Here is a 19,015-nt window from a genome sequence, read left to right as displayed (position 1 = left end):
CACCATTTTCAGTTGGAAGTTCCCTTTTTTGACTTTTTCTGCTATGCCTACCGTAAGGAGTGGGGATGGCTGTGCCGACCGTGACTCTTGCTGCTAGAATCTGGATTTGTATGTTGTATCTCTGTTCCAGTTACAGGGACTCACCTTCAAACAGGTACCCTTTTCCCTCACGGCTTTTTTTTTTCCCTGCACCACAAGGATTTGAAGCATCGTCTCCGTAGTCAAAAGCACTGGATGAGGCTCTCTCCCTGTGTCCTATCAAGCCTGTTTTCCTCGATTTTCCAGGAGAGATGCCATGAAGTGATGAGCATCATCCTCCCCTTGGTCCTCACGGTGTTCCCTCTGCCACCTCATCTTCTTGCCGAGCAGCCGCCGAGCTGACCCCCTTGTCCAGCCAACGACTGTGCTGGCCGGGCAGATACCACCTTCCCACCCCAACCCCCACGCGGGCAACAGCTTATGACAGCGGCAATCTTAAAAATAAAACAGGAAATGATTTCAATAGGGGATGTGGTGGCTGACAGAGAAAAGTGGAGTAGGTCTGAAGCGCAGTTGTTCTTTCATGTGAGCGCCGGGGCCCTGCAGAAATGTTCCAGGGGAATGAATGTTTGCGCAGCCTTTCATGTGGCGGAGGGACCCGCGCTTGTTTTTTGTTGTTGCTGCTACCGAGACCTATTGTGGTGGCTTGTCCTCGTGACCTGGGTCCGAATGCTGCCGGTCGCTGCGTGGCAGCATTTTGCTGGGGCTCTGTGGCCCTGGAGCGCTATCGGCACATCCTGGCTAGTCCGTGGGCATTGCCTGATGATCTGGCCCATGTTTGGGCCACCCTTGATAACCCCTCGACTTTAACATCGCAACTACTTCCTTGCATTACCTGCAGCTGGGATAGCTGTGCTCTGGCCAGTAAATAATTAACTTGCCCACCACATTCCGGTATGAGATACCATTTTGGTCTGGTGCCTGAAGGAAACACCTACCCAATCTGCTATTCTTTCTAAGAAGAACCTTCAGCATCTGATTAAATTATTGAATGGGAAGGCTTCGGATGCCCGGGTCCTACATGTTGCTGTGAGCTCCTCATCCTCCCTGTTTTCTCCTGGGGCATCGGCTGGAAGGAAGAAGGGGTCTGCGTGAGCACTGCCCTGGGAATATCGAGCAGCCGGAGCCTCAGAAAGCTCGTTGGCCTCAGAAAGCTGTTTTCTTGGAGGTAATGACTTGGGCTTGGAAACGCACTTTTGGTCTGCTTCCACCAGCTTTGTATTTGCAGGGAACATTTATTTTTCTCACCAGCTGAGTTAAGTGTTTTTTCCTGTAGGATTCAAATGCTTGGAATAGAGGTTCAAATCCTTCTCTGCCTTCAAACACAAACATACCATATCTGGGTCAGGAAGTCCCTGACCTCCAAATCACTGGAGGTTGACAGAGTATATCATGGTAGTTTTATTATAGGCTTGCCCTGGTCTTGTACTCTTCCCTAGGCATCTGCTATTGCCAGCGTTAGAGACGGGATATTGGGCTAGAGGGACCTTTGGTCTGACCTCCTATGGACATTTTTATGGTCTTTTGTCTTTATCTGGGGCCTCTAGAGGCTAATAAAGATTTTGTAAATATAAAGAATTCATTGTGATCCAAGAAGAAGTCGTGAGCATTGGAGGGCTCTCCCAGCCCCGCGCTCCCTGGGAGCAAAGGTCTGATAAGAGAACTGGGTGTCTGGCAAGTGCTGATGAAACAACTTCCAAAGTCTATCAGTTGCTAGATAGATGGTCCTCAGTGGGTAATGAAAATAACTGTTTCTGGACACTTCTTAGCGTACGCTGCTTCATACAGTGTAGGATTTAACGATTTTATACAGTAAGAAATTTATCATTTAGGTTTGCTTTTAGCATCGGTCCACAGCCTCATTGGAAACAGCAGATCTACCTATCTCCTTTGGCTTCTTAATTGTTTTTTTCAAAGGTTAAAGAGGTCTCCCAAGAGGTCCCGAGTCCCCCTCGCCAAGCCCTGAAGGCCTGCTGAGAAGCGTGGGTACCAGGACTTGTTGTTCGCTGTTATTCAAGTGGAGGAACTCCAATATCACGAAGCTGTGCATGGGTGTCGGGCTGGCTGAGACACACAGTGCTTGTGCTGCCGCTGGAGATGAGCTCTGAGATATCTTCAGTGCACCAGGAAATGCCAAGGGGGTTTTGAGACAGCAGAAAAGCATCTGCCGAGACTCCTCTGAGGCATGTTTTCTCTTCTGCCCCTCTCTCCTCTTTGCTTGGTGAGAAGGAGGAAGCAGGACAGAAATCCCTTGTGTAATTCAGTTTCCCTTTCCCCTTTTCAGTTTGCTTTTAAAGGGCGTTTGTGCGTGAGGTAGAGCATCCTGACAACTGAGAAGGGACCTCAGCCAGGCAATGAGGAAGGCTTGATCAACTGGCCCAGATACCTAACCTATGCCCACCCCTCTTTGGGGCTGCTGACCCAAAGCCACTGAGCCAGATGCGGGGCGAGGAAAGAAAAAGGCCATGTTTGTTCCCACAGGTGGCGTGAAAAAAAATTCAAAAAGCTTCAGACAAGGATTTGCAAAAATCCTGTTCATTTTTCCATCTTCCCTGGCTCTTCCAAGCCTAGAAAAATCCCCTTCAATACGACATTAAGCCTGTAAGAAGTCCCGTTCTCTTTTTAGTCAGATGTTGATGAATAGCTTAGAGCTCTGGTTTCCAAGTCCTGCCTGAAGCTGCTTAACTTTCTCTTGCTTCGCTGCAATCCCCCTGTCTTGAGCTGGAGTTTCGGTATTGACAGTTGTAAAGAAGAGGCTATTTTTAAAACCAGGCTCTCCATTCGTGTTTTGTGTACTTCCAAAATACTCTCAAAGATTCAGGTCTCTGTGGGCCCAGCCCCTGCCACCCCCTGTGCCCGAAAGGCTCGCAGCCCTGCCTCTGCAGCCAGAGCGCATCACCCGCATGGAAAATTCAGCAGAGCTCCTCCGGTTACCCTGGGGAGGAAAAGGAAGGTTTCACGTGGGCAGTTGGTGATTTCCTGCGTATTTTACAGCTTTAAAAAAAAATCCAGCATTTTAATCAGAATGAGCAAAGTGTATGGTCCTGCTTAAAATCCTTTTAAGTGACACATTGCAGCTTAAGAAGAGTCAGCAGTTTGCTTGAAGTTATTCAAGTGTCAATGGGATATACAGCCTGAAAAAAAAACCCACTTCACATTGAAAAATAGCCCCTTCTCACAGGGCCGATTGAAACGGCTGGTGGGGATTCTGCTACGAAACTGGAAAACACGCCAGCAGCAAACCCCTGGCGACTCACGGGGAGTGTCAGCCCCTTCTAGAAAGTTAAAAGTGTCTGAACATAAGTAAGCGCTTTAAAACTGTTATGGCTGCCTGTGCATGCATCTCGCTTGCCCAGTCTGTGGGGACACTTGTTACTCATTCAGGGAGGGAGGCAAAGATCACTGAAGTCAATAGAAAGACGCAGAGTGATTTCAGGTGGTTTTAGGTGAGGTCACGCACTTCACTCCCTCCGACCGCCGGCGTCCTCCGTGTTCACTGCCATCCAGGCCTTCTGAAGGCCTGCCAGCAGTTTCTGAAGTGCAGTGAGAAGGTGCAGTTCTGAAGGTTCATGTTCCTGAGATGTTGGCCTGCCTCAGCCCCCTCATACCATGAGCCAGGGGCTTCTACAAACATGGCCAAGAGCATCCCTCCACTGATGGTAGACCAAGTAGACCTGGAACTGAAGGCTTTTGAACTTCTTTTTGGAAACAAAAACTAAAGGCTCTTTTCCTTACGCAAATGGCATAAGGTAAGAAGGTTTATGGAGGGATTAATAGCATCCTTTACCAAAATGCTGAAGTCACAAACATCTGCATGGCTTTAGCGCAACCAGGGTCTACACACAGGATTTACTGAAAGGCAGCAAACATGCGGGCACACCAAAGTGGATGGATCCGACTAAACTTCGAGAGCTGGGGAGTAAAAAGGGCAAAACTCCAAAGCTGCAGCTTACTGCCTGTTTTTTTTTAAACACAAATATGTCCACAAAATAGTTGGTGTCCACCGTCTTTTTTTTTTTTTGGTAGCTGGTGGCATTACCCAGAGGAGAACGCTGCAGCTGGGGCTCTGCCTGTGCGGGGAGGCTGGTGGCGATGCCCGCATCCCACAAAACCCCACCAAGGAGGAAAACCGCTCCCACGGGGCTGCTCCCACACCGGCTCTGGCTGAGGAAGAAGGGGCGCTGGCTCGGGGCGGCGGCGGCGGTGGCGGCGGGGGGGACAGCTGTTGAGGGCGCAGCCAGCCAGCCACCCACCCACAATGTCTGCAATGCGCACAGCTGCTGCCTGGCTGCGTTACAGAGGTGCCTCCGCCGCAGCACATGGGCCGCCTGCGATACCCGGGGGGTGGTGGCGGTGGCGGTGGTGGTGGGGTGTGTGTGTGGGGGGGCTACGAGCCGGGCGCTCGCGGGGGGCGATATTTTACAAGCCCGTTTTTTCCCCGGCGCTGCAAGCGCAGGCACGCTTTTATGGCATCTAGAGCATTTCGCTGAATGGTTTTGGTAAGTGCGCTACTGACCAGACAGCGCGTTTCCAGATTTAGATTATAAGAGGAAAACAGCAAGTGGTAGGTTCAAGCGCGGGTCAGTGGATATGTTACACCAGAGCTCCTCCGCCGAGCACGGGAGGACTCGCGCTCCCCTGGGACCAATACTGTACGCTGTGCGCAATGGAGATGGCCCAAGGTGTTTGCTTTTATGATTACGGGTACCATTGGCGCTGGGAAAATGCTGTTATCACATTGTAAACATCATTTTTAATATCGTGGAATCTTTTTGGTTGGTACTTGGGCTTCAAACGCGAACGGGCGATGTTCATTTTCTCCTGTTCTCTAGATGTGTTAAGCAGCATTTTAGCAGGAGGTTTTCAGAAAGGAAAAGAAGGGTACGAAGGTACAGAGGTGAGACAATATTCTGGATGTGCTGGTGGGCTTGTTTTTAAATCGCCACTAGTACCAGTGAGCACAGTTTGGAGGAGGAAAGCAAAGAAAAGCTCTAACCCAAACCATGACAACCAAAGTTGGTGCTGATGGCCGCACTACGGATACACATGGGAAAACAAATACTGCGACACAATGTCATTGGCATTCAGCATGAACAGGCAGCATTTAAATATCTCACCTGTAATAAAACCTGAGTTTACAGACAGCGTAAAGCAATTTACTGACGTGGCTCATATCCACCACCTGAAGGTCGGTGGGAGAGTATCTCCTGATGGTTGGAACAGCAAATTAGATGCCAATAATGATGTTTAGTAATTGCAAACTGGCTTTGAACGCTGCAAGGGTTTTGTTTTTTTTTTTTAGATTAAATTCTGTTCAGTTAAACTTTAGATCACCTTTTTCAGGGCAATATTGCCTTTACAGACAGACCCAGGGCCGCACGAGCCCCCTCTCTCTGCTCTCCCGGCGTAAATGGGGATTGTCGAAAGCACGGCGGGTACAATATCACCAGAGAAAGCTGCTTACCATTTCGTTGCCACAAGGAATAAAGCACCATTTCTCACTCTTGCCGGGCTGAAATGCGTGTGAAGGTGCAGCCTAGGCCCCAGCCCCGGGCTTGCTGAGTAAGATCTGGCCTGTGTGCGAGTTAGTCATGAATAACCTGCCCGGAGTTACGGTTCAGGTGGCTCACGGCTCTCCCACATCTTTTAATGCAGTGGTATTTTTAATGTCAGGGCCACGTTGAGTCCCTGGAGGTCGCTAATTGTGGCTTTTGGGAAGGTGGTCCCTGTCCCTGGGCAGAATGAGGATGCGAGAGCCACCGCTGCCCAGGGATGTGGGGGGTGACGGATGGAGACGGAGACTGCTCCTGCACTGGTGGTGGTGGTGGGGATCACCTGCCCACAGCACAATGTGATAACTTGTGCTTTATTTGAAATATTTATTTTTGTAACAGGGAGACTGTGAGTGGTTGGCAAGGTGGGATATTGGCAACTTTACGGATTGAGGCTCTGACGCATCCTCTGGGAAGGCTGGCTTCATTGTGGCAGCTAAAACCACAACAAAACACACACACAGTAGCACTTGTAGGCTGATAAGGCTTATTTTCCAGGATGGTATCTTTTTGCCTCACAGCAGCCCATATCCCACATTCCTGCCTTAGCTCTTACTCGGACAAACCTACGTACCCTACTTGTACCAGGACCAGAACTGAACAAAACCTTCAGGTCTTGACCCATAAGTTATGAAACAATGCTGAAATGAAGGTTCGCAGAGCTACACCCCTTTCATTTAACCTAGTTTCTGTATGACACAGGCACATCTGGCTGTGCGATGGCGCCGTGCACGTAGTGCTGATGCTGTCCATTGAGAAGACATTTGTGTCATGCCCATCCTTCCTGCAGCACATCCCACTGCACGGGAGCCCTCCTCTCGCCCTCGCTCCGAGGATGGGGCTGTGACCAGGTAGGGGAGAAGGTGGAAAAACGTTTAGGTCTGCCTTTCTGAAGTAAACAGCCTTTTTTTTTCTGCTTTTGCTTCCTGATTTGCACAGGCAAAGTGTGCGCAGCCCCAGGCTGTGTGCGGGAGAGTGGTGCGTTGCATCGGGATCTGGGATGCTGCAGGCAGATGTGGAGGAAAACCTCAGTGCGTGTAACCAGACAACTCCCTACTGATGGCGGGGCTTGTATTCCCGAGCAGCGCTAATTATTCGAAGCAAAGCTGGCAAAAATGCAAACCTTTCCCAGGAGATGCCCTTTCCCTTTTCCTTTTCACATCGTGCGTCTCCGTGTCCAAACCTGCCCTTGGTGCGGCTATCAGGGCCGGAGCTTGCCATGGGACATGGTGACCTGCCAGCACACACGGGCTACAGCCATAGGGCACGCAGGCAGTTTCGTGCGGTCATCTGTTAATGAAGAATTAAATGAATAAAAAAAAAAAAAAAAAAGGCGAGAACAGAGGGTGAGAACCACAGCAATGGTACGTTACCCAGCTGTTTTGCTTGCTGTAATTGCTCAGGTTTTAGAGCAAAATAGAAAGCCGTGCTTAATGAATTGCGCCACCTTAATGTGTCCTGCAGTTAGCAAAGGGTGACAATAGAACCCCGGGGGTGGGGGGGGCCATAGATGGGCTGTACGGCTTCGCAGAAGGCCACCCAAAGGACAGAAAGCAAAGGGCTGGCGCTACCGGGAGCAGGTGTCCCGGGGACTGCAGATGCAGCTGCAATTGCAAGCAGCCTTATTTTGAATATGAAAACTTCAAGCTGGGAGGCACAAGGGCTGGCGAGGAGGGGGAAGGAAGAGGAGGAAGGCCCGTGCTCGGCGGGCTCAAAGCCGTGGAGCTGAGTTAGCGTCTCGCCGGCCGAGCACAGCGTGGCTACGCCAAGCAGCCAAACAGCCTCCCCGACACCTCCCCTGCTGCAGCACTTCGAGTCCTGTTTTAAAATACTGCTATTGCTGCAAGAGATTAGAAGGATCACGCTCCCAGGAAAGCCCAAGGAAAAGGAGCAGGAAAAAGCCTCCCACCATAAACGAGTGCATTGGAGCAAATGCCTCCTGTCCAAAATCTAGAGGCACAGATAGTGCTGGTTGTCCGTATTTCCACATATTCTGGTCTTTCTGTGCCCCCTCTTTGCTGCTTATGAATCGGTGACAATTTTATCCTGCTGTTCGTCGAGAGCGTGTTATTCCGTAAGGTCCTACACCTCAACTTATCACGAGGCAACTCTTATTCTGTAAAAACGCTTGATGAATTTTATATTTTGGTCTGCTTGATTGTTTTAATTGTTGGATTATTAAATAAGGATTGAATCTAAGACTGACAGAATTCCCAGTTCTTTACAGATCTCGGTGATAATGGGCTCACGGACAACAGAAAATTGGCTCTAAACACCTGGGAACACGAGCTTCTTTCGATCAGGACTTTGTCTTCTTATGTCTTTGTAAATTATTATTCATTTCTGTGTTATTAAAGAATTTGCAGCCTCCCTCACGATATGCAGGACTTATTCATAGAAGTAGATCTGGTGTCCTTAAGAGGGTGACATGTCTGAAAGTGGTAAAATCTGTCCAAAAATAAGTATCAATGATAATTACCATTACTGTTAAATATGTGTAAGTAACTTAAATTATGTATTTTTTGCCCCATTAAATAAATAGTAGAATTATTTCAATTTTACTTAAATACTCTATTACATTAATACATAATAAATGTATGCAATACATAGTAAACCTTTTGTTTACTGCTGCTCCTTATTACTATGAGTTTTATGTCTGGTTCTGTTATTAGTACGAGGTCTATTTTTGGTGAAAATTCTTCAAATGTCAAAACAGGAGTAACATGCAGTAAACTGCAAGTAAAACAACCACATTTGAAAGAATGCAAAAAGCACTTTGGGAAATTGTTATCTTTACAGTGGTATCTTTGCTCTATATATTTACAGAAATACACAGAAAGATATTATATATTAATTACACAGGAAAATCTTACTCATCTCTGTAGAAAAACAGGATAGAGATTTCACATGTGGCTCAGCTCTAGGACGATGTGATGTTGGTGTCTGTGCTTGTTTTCGAGATGCAATTTATCTAACACTGGAAAAGGGTATGGTTTGGCTGACTAAACTCTGGAGTGATGCTGAATGATAAAAGTGCTGAGGGGAATTTTTGGGGCGTCTCAAAGACAACGTATAAGACTCTGTAGGTGTAAAACCAAAAAGACTTTTTTTTTTTTTTTCTGGTGGCTGTATAAAAAGCTTACTGACATTTTGTGACACAGACTAACCTCCCCCCATACCTTTAACCTCCCCTTGCAAAACGTAGCTGCCTTAAAAACTGAATGCAAGCTCGCTCACATAGAGGTGTTATTTCGGCACTTTGGCTTGTCTCGACCCTCTTTAAGAGTTTTGCAGTACCTTTAGCAGAGTAGGTTTAGATCAGACATTAGGAAGAAGTTCTTTACAATGAGGGTGGTGAGGCACTGGCACAGGTTGCCCAGAGAGGTGGTGGAGGCCCCATCCCTGGAGACATTCAAGGCCAGACTTGATGAGGCTCTGAGCAACCTGATCTAGTTAAAGATGTCCCTGTTCACTGCAGGGGGGTTGAACTAGATGACCTTTAAGGTCCCTTCCAACCCAACACATTCTATGATTCTATGATTCTGTGATTCTATGATTCTGTGATTCTATGATTTAGTGTCCCCAACTGGAGCAGATTGTAGAGCACATAGGCACGACCAGTGAGAAGGGCAAGCAGACAAACCCGGCAGCTCGTCTGGGTTATGCACCACTAGTTATCTGCAAAACACTCGGTATCGCAGACGTCTGAGGGCTGAGGAAAACCTTGCACTACTTTCAAATGCTGGGGAGACAGAGCTCTGCTGATGCCACCCTGCCATGGGGTCTGCCCTGGGAGAGGGACGGCTCTTTGGCTGCCGGAACCTGCTGTGCCAGGTGGCTTCTGGGGAAAGACCTGCTGAAGAAGGGCTGCTCATAGGCGTGGTGTGGAAATAAAGATCAGTGAGCTGGTGGGGATGCTTGTGAGAGCAGTGCACTGCAGGACAGATTTGCGTCAGGAGAAGCACGTTTCGCTTAATGGTGATGGATGGGTCTAGATGGTGATGGGTGGTCTTCTCCAGCATTTGCTTCTCCACATGGACTGGCTCCTCTCGGCAGTGAAGCTGGGGTATGGTGATATATCTGTTGTTAATGCAGAGGTCTGAGCTAGCTCTCAGACCTGGGATTCCCAGAATCACCTGTCTCATCTGTGTGCTGGAGGTCTCCATGACAGCCAGGGTGACCCTGGACTTCCTCCTGGGCTGCCCAGGTGCAGCCAGTGGTGGCAGCCTGGCCCTTGCAGGGTCCTGCACCGTGGGGAGGCTCTGGGCAGGATTCAGCCCAGCCAACTCATGGACCAGTTGGTGCAGAGAAGGACCTGTACATGGGGTAGAACTGGATGTTCAAGGGGCTACTGAAGTTATTCTTCACAAGGACCTTTTGGTTTTGGCTTGAGAGGGAGCTCGACAGGAGCAGGGCCTGCTGCTCTTACCTCCCCAATGCCACAAAAGCGGAAATGCCCACTTTGATCTAAGTTGCCACTCGCTATGGATGTGCAGATAGATGGTGACCATAGGTCTTTGTGGAGGTAAGCGTACCCCTAGGTCTGCTCTTTGTCTTGCAGTGTAGTCCCAGACTGTTGGACATCAACCCCTTCCCATCTCTACCTACCACTGTTTCAGGGCCTTGCTTCGCGGGCAATGGGGAAATCGAGGTCCCCATTGGGTTAAGGAGCACAAAGGAATCATGTTTTCTGTGATGCAAGGTGTGGACTTCCTGCCCTCTGATGCTGGACCTTCATTTCAGGCCACCAGAGCAAAGATGTGATTGCTGCTGATCTTCATGGAGTCCTGGGTCTGTGCTGATGACTTTCTCAAAAAAGCTTTGCTGCTTTTTCTTGTAGTCCTAGTCCCTGACTACGCAGCAATCCCAGCTGTGAATATTTTTTGAAAAATAGCTGGGCTCCAGCACAGTAAATAAAAGCTTGAAAAGTCAGCAGTTGTCTTTCCATATCCCAGGTTTGTAGAAAGCACCTCAGGAACTAAAAAAGAGCACAATTATAGTTGAATCTTGGGATTTCTTTCGCAAGAGGACTTCAGGAGTCCAACAAACACCAACCTGGATGCAGTGGGCTTAGCGGGTTTTCTCCTTTACATTAAAATCTCATCGAACTGGGAAGGTGGCCTGCCAGGTGTGGGTGGCAAAGCTCTCAGATATTGATTTTCTGTCTGTCAGTCTTGAAAGCAAAAACATGTCTTTCATGTCGCCAGGCACTGTATCAGAGCCCACAGTGGCTTGCGGGGTATTTCTGCGCATGGTGGCAGTGAAGACAATAGAACATCCTGTGAAGGAACAGCCTTAGCAAAACACCACAAGAGAAAATTGTGAAAAACACACTTCTCTGTTCCTTTTTTTACACAGACTTTTGGTTAGAAACACAGACATACTGGATCTGAAATCGCTTTCTCTTGTGATTTGGCTTCTTTTTAAGCCTCAAACCATTTAAAGTTCCACTCCCCTCCCTCAAACGCTGTTGAAGCTTGATGTGGGAGAACGTAGGCTTTTTTCCTACTGCTTTCAGTCACTGTCTGACATATTCTGAATGCGCCTTGATGTGTCCGCTGCTTTTAATATTGCTGGCTAACACAAAGCACTCAATTTGTTCCCTCCTACTGACACACATAATTTGTATTTCCGTTGAGAAATATTGCTGTATTTTAGCAGGGAGATTACACGGCAGAGCAATGTAGCAACACCCATAAAGTCATTGCTTGGTGCTGACTTGGTCAATCACTTTTCCTATGACATTACATACTGAAGTACCGGGGCATCTTGCATGCTAAGTATTACATTAGTAGACCTTGACGCTTGCAAGCAGAATGCTTGTTCTTGCAATTGCTGCTTTGAAGTTGATGGAAACTTTATTTATTCTCTTAAATTTATTAGTGCCTGTCTTCAGTGCTGTTTGGGACATTTCACTGTTGGAAGCGTAACCTCAGGAATGGGACTTGGTATTGAGGTGCGGCAGCCTGCAGGAACGAAATGGCAATTTTCCTTTTTTTTTTTTTTTTTCGTGAGAGGCATCGTGCTTACACCAGGTTGGGAAAAGACTTTCCACCAACATACACCTCCCCTGTGCTTTCAGGCACATGCAACATCCTTTGCTACTCCCTGGCCTAGGTCCGTGTCCAGCCTTGCTGTATTTAAAGTTTATTGCATCTCCCTCAAAGCTGGCTGAACTCTGTTGGTGGGTGAAATGCTTCCTTTCGTGTTTATTAAGTTTATGGCTGCAGCAACATCATTTTAATATCTTTTGGGATGGGCAATGCTCTATGAAGAACACGATCTGCCAGCAGTTCAGGGGAGGTATTGACCAGCTACGTTGCTCACTCATGCAGACCTTTGCTGGGGTATCAGTATGAAAACAGGAAACTATGTGGGAAATGTTAATAAAACTTGACAACAACAGCTCAAAAGGTATTTGATCCACCGTTTAAGTGTACATAACTATTACAGGATGAGGAAACAGGAAATACGCTGGGGGGGGGAGGAGATGAGAACAGAGAACTGTAAAAAGAATAAAAAGACTGATCTTGAAAAATTCCAAGTCACCCTTTCCAAGTCAGCTGGCATGCACGAGGCGTTCATCACAGCACACAGCTCCTCACTTAGGTGTTACTCATGTAAAACCCAAGGAGCCGGAATTGAGATCCTTCAGCAATAAATTCCATCATGGCACGGAATGTTACACCAAGTTAATGCCAAAAAAAGTTATTTCCAAGCAAGGGTGGTAAAATTTTCAATAACAAATCAACTTTCTGTGGCTCCTGTTGCTTCAGAATCTGCATTTGCCCACAGCCTTGAATAAATGAAATGCCATAGTGCAGTGCTACTTCTGTTCACAAGGAGTATTGCTGTTTCATGATCACTTTTTTCTCTCCTCGTGTCCCCCGCACACCACCGCGCGTTCTTCCAGAAGCAATTGAGTCAGATAAATAAAGCACACCCTCTTTTTCCTGCTGCGTTTTATTGCAGTGGGTTCTCTGCCTTCTCCTCGTTGAGGTTTGCATGATGAGTTCCCTAGTAACCCACTCTAAAGTGTTACTGAGTCAAGTCTAGCAAAAGTGTTAATTTGAAAGAACCGTTCAGGGGAAAAAAACCCATATGGATTTGGATGTAAGAAAAGCAAATGATTCCTTTACATCACCTTTCACTAACAGCATTCAAAGCATTTTAAACACTTGAAGTCATGATTCGCAGTTTATAGACAAAGAAACTGGGCTCCAGAGTTGAAGACATTCGATAATTAGTAAATTAATTGTGGAGTTTGGGTCTGTGGAGTTTTAGCCTCTGGCCCATCTCCATTAGATGATACCATTTCCTGTGACAAATACACTGAAAGGAACCATTTTCTAATGTGCAGGACACCCATTATCTTCCTTAAAATATCCCTTGGACCTTTGAAGACAGGGACCAGTAGTTATAGGTTGCACACTACCTTCTAGCCATCGGCCTGCACGAACCGATGGGTCTTTGTGTCTTCAAGAGAGGAAGCAGAAAGGAGATGTCCCTGTGTCGGGAAGGCAAGGAAAGAAGGACTGCCCTGCGGGCCAAGAACAAGAGCTTCCAAGCTGTGGAAGCAAAGGAGATAGCTAAGTGTCTTCTGGTGCTTGGGGCCTTGCATAGGATTCATCTGCCCAATGTTGATGTTTGTCTCTCTGCCAAAAGTCACATCTAAGACAAGTCAGATACCTCAACTCAGCGATATATCAGTTTCTGGGCACCCACTGCAAAGGGTAGTAACCTCAGATTTCAGTGTTTAGCTTCTGAATTTCAAAGGGCAGACTCTTACGCTTTGTCTCTTCCCTTGAGGAGAAGCCTCTTTAGAGAGGACGAAGATGGAGGTGTGAGGGGTCTTCCCTGCAGGCAGAGCTGCCCTGTGACACAACAGCCTATTCCTCGCTGTTCTTGGTTTAAAATAATGCTTTGCCTTCCACTAGTTTGGCAGACAGAGGGGGGCTCTGGCAGGAGCTGGTGGCCTTTGAGCTCTAATGTGGGCTGCGCTTTCTTCAGGAAGGTAGGGAGATAGATGTGGTGTCGCTACTTGGCAACACAGACAAGACGTGTGACCACCACAGCCTCGACACGTCTGTGTACTTGCTTCCTTCCCTGTGATTTTCATCTTTTGGCTTTATGGGCAGCGGGTCAGGCCTGACCCACGCACCGCGTGAGCTCTGCTGGGCTGCTTCACAGAGACAGCCCCTTTTGCTGGCAGCATGCTGCTTGTTGATACAGCTATGGACGCCTGACACGTAAAGATCTAATGAAGCCAGATATGCAACTGCCCCTGCAAAACTTGCTAAGTATCACGATGTGCTTGTTTGTTGTTTTTTTGGAACTATTTTAGTGGAGGCTGGGAGAAATGCTGTGCTACAGCTCGATAGCTATGTTCAGCTAAGCACATGCTTGTTCCGTTGAGTGTGTGTGTGTATGCGGGTACACACATATGCACGCACACACACGATTGTACCCGTCCTTCATCCGATGTTGAAGTTTTGCCCTGTCTAAAGTGCGGCAGTCTATTGTTTTTGGTCTCTAAAGTGCCCCTCCCTTTGGGGCCATGATATCATTGCCTGGCACCCCCTGAACTTCCTCCTAACGTCCTCCTATGTTAGACAGAATTACGAATTGCCAAGTGTGCTCGTAAGTAGAGTGAAATATCACCTGCACGTTGGCCTGTCATACTGGAGACAGCGTGGCTGGTGATGAGTCCCCTTTTCATCATCTCCCAAAGGCAGGAAAGATAATACACAATCACCTATTATGAAACAGGCTTTTTATAGAGGATGATTTCTCCGTGAGGCAGTCTTATTGCGTGTGTTAAACTCTTGTTTGGGTAGTGATATTGAAAGGAAAGTAATCTCATGGCTGGTGTTATGTCTTGGTGCCCTTCTTTAAGATTGGCTGTAAGCATGAGAGCACTTCCACTAGTCCTTTTTTTTTTTGAAAGGCAAAGAAAGCAATAGCCAGTTTGACCAGCGAGTCATCTTTTACCTCCCTGGTCTGGTTCCTTGGTTTCCAACTCGCTCCACTGTTTTTAGTCTCTTCTGACCATTTCACTCACTGTGGACCTGGGCAGGTGGCCGCTGGTGTTTGCGGTTGCCCTGGGGAAAGCACTGGGAGCTGAGAAACGTGCCTAACATGGGGTGTCCTCATGGGCTCTTAGCGGGAAGCCTTGTTTGTTGGTGTAGGAAGAAAAAAAAGAAAGGTCAAGTGCAGGTGGGTTACGTGCCCATGGTATGGCTGAGGCAGCCACTGGTGCCAGCAGCAGGAGGAAAAGGTTGATGTGGAGACCATAACAAGGAGCGAGGGGTGGAGAGGGATGACACGTGCAGGATGCAGGATGAGGTAACTCTTTCCAGTTGTCCTTAGTCCTCCTCTTTTTTTCTTTGTGCTTTCCCAGCAGCAGTTTCTTCTTTGGAACAATTTGCCTCCTGTTTTCATGTAGAACACCACGGCGGAGGGCGGCAGTCTCAGGAGCAGCGTGTGCTGCTTTACTTGTGGACAGAGGGACTGACTACCTTGGGTTAATGATTTAAAAAATAAACAAATCCAAATCCCGCCAAAACAAGCTATGAAAAATGCCTAATTAGATTGGATTTTTCTGAATGGGAGCAATAATGAATGTTTGGCTAGAGGGACCTTCTATGAAAAATTTCATTTTTCTGTTCATCTATCATTAAAAAGTGAGAGTGGATGTAAATGAGCCCAGCGAGTGCTGGTTGAGGTAAAGGCAGGACGTAGATGAGCAACTGGCAGAGACAACACAAAAATCCTGGAGCAGCTGAACAACCTGCAAGGCTTAGCTTGGAGGGACATGAACCTGGTTTGTGGAGGCACAGAAGACGTGCACAGCCTATTGCCAGGGTCAGCTCAAGAGGTGGCAGTGGAATATAATTTTCAACAGTGTGCAAGGCCTTACAGGCAGAAAATCCCAACCCCACGACACAACACAAAGTACAAACCGCTGACTGATGGTGAGCTTCACCTTAGCAGTCTCCTTTCATGTCATAAACCTCATGAATCACAGAATCACAGAATGGTAGGGGTTGGAAGGGACCTCTGGAGATCATCTAGCCCAACCCCCCTGCCAGAGCAGGGTCACCCAGAGCAGGTCGCACAGGAACGCGTCCAGGCGGGTTTTGAATATCTCCAGAGACAGAGACTCCACCACCTCTCTGGGCAGCCTGTTCCAGTGCTCTGCCACCCTCAGGGTAAAGAAGTTCCTCCTCATGTTTAGGTGGAACTTCCTATGCTCAAGTTTGTGCCCATTACCTCTTGTCCTGTCCCCGGGCACCACTGAAAAGAGCCTGGCCCCATCCTCCTGACACCCACCCTTTAAGTATTTATAAGTATTTATTATATGGCAATGAACCCTTGGCTGTGCTGGCCTAGTGCAAACCGGCAGAGATAATGCATGGCTCTAGTGAGGTGACACAGGCAGCAGAGACCCCGGTACTAGGGCAATCCATCCCCGCATTGCTTGCTAGTGTTCAAACACAGAATGCAAAAAATGGACAAGATGCAGGATAAGCCTAAGAAAAATACAATTTAGGTGTGACATTCCTCATGTGAGAGAATAGTGACTGATGCCAATGCGCACAAACTGGAACACAGGAAATTCTGTCTGAACATAAGGAAAAGCTTCTTTACTCTGAGGGTGGCAGAGCACTGGAACAGGCTGCCCAGAGAGGTGGTGGAGTCTCCTTCTCTGGAGACATTCAAAACCCGCCTGGACGCGTTCCTGTGCAACCTGCTGTAGGTGACCCTGCTCTGGCAGGGGGGTTGGACAAGATGATCTCCAGAGGTCCCTTCCAACACCTTCCATTCTGTGATTCTGTGATGCAGTCTTCTCAGGGGCTTTACTCTTGCAGTTATGCATGAGCAAGCTGGTGGCACCTGGCAGTGTCTCCTCAGGTCCCCATGCCCTCCCTATACTGCAAGGGTAATTTTTCTCCCTCCTTTCAGAGCTGCCACTGCCTGGGCTGTGCTGTCTGGGACAGCAGTGTGTCACCTTGCCATGGTGGCTGGTGGCCTGGTGTGAGACAGTGACTCTTTGTTCCTGTGCAGAAGCAGGTCACCGTGGTTAACCACGCTGACTCCTTTAGGTGCAAACAGTTCTTTCTGAGCTTATATGTATTGATCTTCTCTGTGACATCAACAGGACGGTACGTAGGAGGCAAGACATGCTGACTTCAGTCATTTGAACTTCTGACAAAATCCTGCATAAGGAAGCTCTGTGGGTGTAGGGGTGAGAAGTTGCTAGATGTAGGCATTGACTTGTGGTCATTTGACAGCCCAGCAAATGATGGGGCTCAAGAAGTGCCCTGTTCTGTGTAGGGCAAGGCTTGGGGTGAGGGAAAAAACCCTCTGGAAAAAAGAAGGAAATATTTTCGAGATGGTATTTCACTACCAAACCTTTTTGGGAGCTCCAGGAGATTCCTGCGCTGCCCCATGTCATGCTGAACCCTGTGTTTTAACCAGAAGAGCCATAAGTGAACCACTCAGCGGCCCTAGGCTCTGCAGACAAACTTAAGCAGTACAAGGCATTTCTGGTAACTGAGGTCCATCAACCTTTGTGCCCCATGGTCACAAAAAATACCTGGCAATCAGAAGGAGAAGAGGAGCCCCTGGGAGGTGCAACTGTCCTTATGAAGCTCCAGACAGCCAGGGAACAAGAGGAGAGGTGGCAATGAAGCAGGGTATGGTCACCGTGGTCAAAGGGCTCCAAGAGGCTCTGCAGTTAATGCTGCCACTGGCCACGTGGAAATAGGAAAGAAAAGCCTCATGACAGCACCCTGAAGGCTTTATGTTACAGACCAATGCAGAAATGCTAACGAGCTAAGTATTAGACGTTGTTGCACTCAGCAAAAATGTAAAAACTGATGAAGTAGAATTGTTTTATGTAGATCTTTCTCAGCAGTTACATTAATCTTGCAAAAAAACCCGTAGAGGTAAGTACTCCCACTATCTACTACTAGAATAAAGGCACTTAACATTTTTGCTTTCATACTTACGAACTGCAAGTTTTATGCCAATAATTAAATTGTGAAATACTCTAAAGATTTAGGAAATTCTAACCGGAACAAACACTGTACATTCTGTCCATTTTTAAAACAAAATATTTTTTCCTGCTTTTCCTGGAATAAAGCACTATTTTGGACTCTTACAGCCATTTGATTGTTTCCGTACGATGAGTAACTTGCAACTCTGAATCAGGTCTCTGGGTCAAGTTGCTGAAATGTCATCAATATCTGTGCAAAACCCCATGGACTGGTAAAGCTGGCAACTGGTCGATAGAATTCATTGATCTAGTGCTGTGCCTGAGGACTCTGCCAATATGTGGCATACATTATGCTGAAGACCAACTTTTCCTGCAAGATAGCTGCATTTTTTAATGCTTTCTGGAGACTTGCCTGGGTCTGGGTCACACCCTCTCCAGAAGTTACATCTCTTCCAAATTAGGGACAAGACCTGGTCATTGAAGTTGAGTCATTTTCTGCTGAGCTAGGATATAAGAGCCCACCTGATGCGTTCTGGTCTGCTCCGGACCACTTTTTTCTAAACCTGGGTTTTTCGCGTGCTATTTAATAAACACGCTGCTTTACATCTCTGTGCCAGTGCATCTTGCAAACAAGCGCTCACACACACATAGTCAATGGCTTAGTGACACGTGGAAGAGGTAGCCGACTCACCCATTCAGTGGTTCACTCATTCAACTCTACAGAGAAACTCTAGGGAGATTAGCCCTCTGATTCTGATGTGCAAGTTAGGTTTATAAGGTGGGAACAAGCCCTCTGCTTCATCGTGATGGATTGAGGACAGGAAAGCTCAGAGCATCCGGACCCACCACAGCCGGCCAGCAGTCAGCCCTAGGGCTTGCAGGTGTTTGTTGCAGGATATCTGTACAATGTTCACTTCACGCTTCATTAGCTTGGGAATACGTCGTTCATCCCGATATGTTCTGTATTATCTGTACTTTTATTGTTGAGGTTCCTGTATAACACCTTCCATAGCGATTCTGGAAGAAAAGCAGTGGTGAAATAGTAAATGAAAACTTGGGAAACTCACCTTTTTTGATATGCAAGGGAAATGGGTGAAGTCAGCATTGCACAAATGATGAGTGGATGAACTATACTTACCACCACCTGTGCTGTGCCACCAAACAGCGTGTCCCTGTGTGAGTAGAAGCGGTGAAGGGACTGGATCTCTGGAGGGAATGAAGAAAAGGCTGCGGAAAACTGGGGGCCAGACCCCTGCCTTCCTCTGGTCTAGCACCAGAGCATCTTTCTGCAGCTCCCGCAGCAGTGTGAATAACATCTGCTGCAGAGTTTAATCTCACGCCCTCTCCCCAGAGGGAGAAGTGTGTGCACTGGAGTGTGCTGTTTTGCTGGGAGGAGGGTAGCTGTTGTTGATGGTAGATGTGG

The sequence above is a fragment of the Chroicocephalus ridibundus genome, chromosome 1 (assembly GCF_963924245.1).
Source record: "Chroicocephalus ridibundus chromosome 1, bChrRid1.1, whole genome shotgun sequence".
Classification (NCBI taxonomy): domain Eukaryota; kingdom Metazoa; phylum Chordata; class Aves; order Charadriiformes; family Laridae; genus Chroicocephalus; species Chroicocephalus ridibundus.
The sequence above is the reverse complement of the archived record's forward strand: the minus strand, read 5'-3'. Positions refer to the sequence as shown.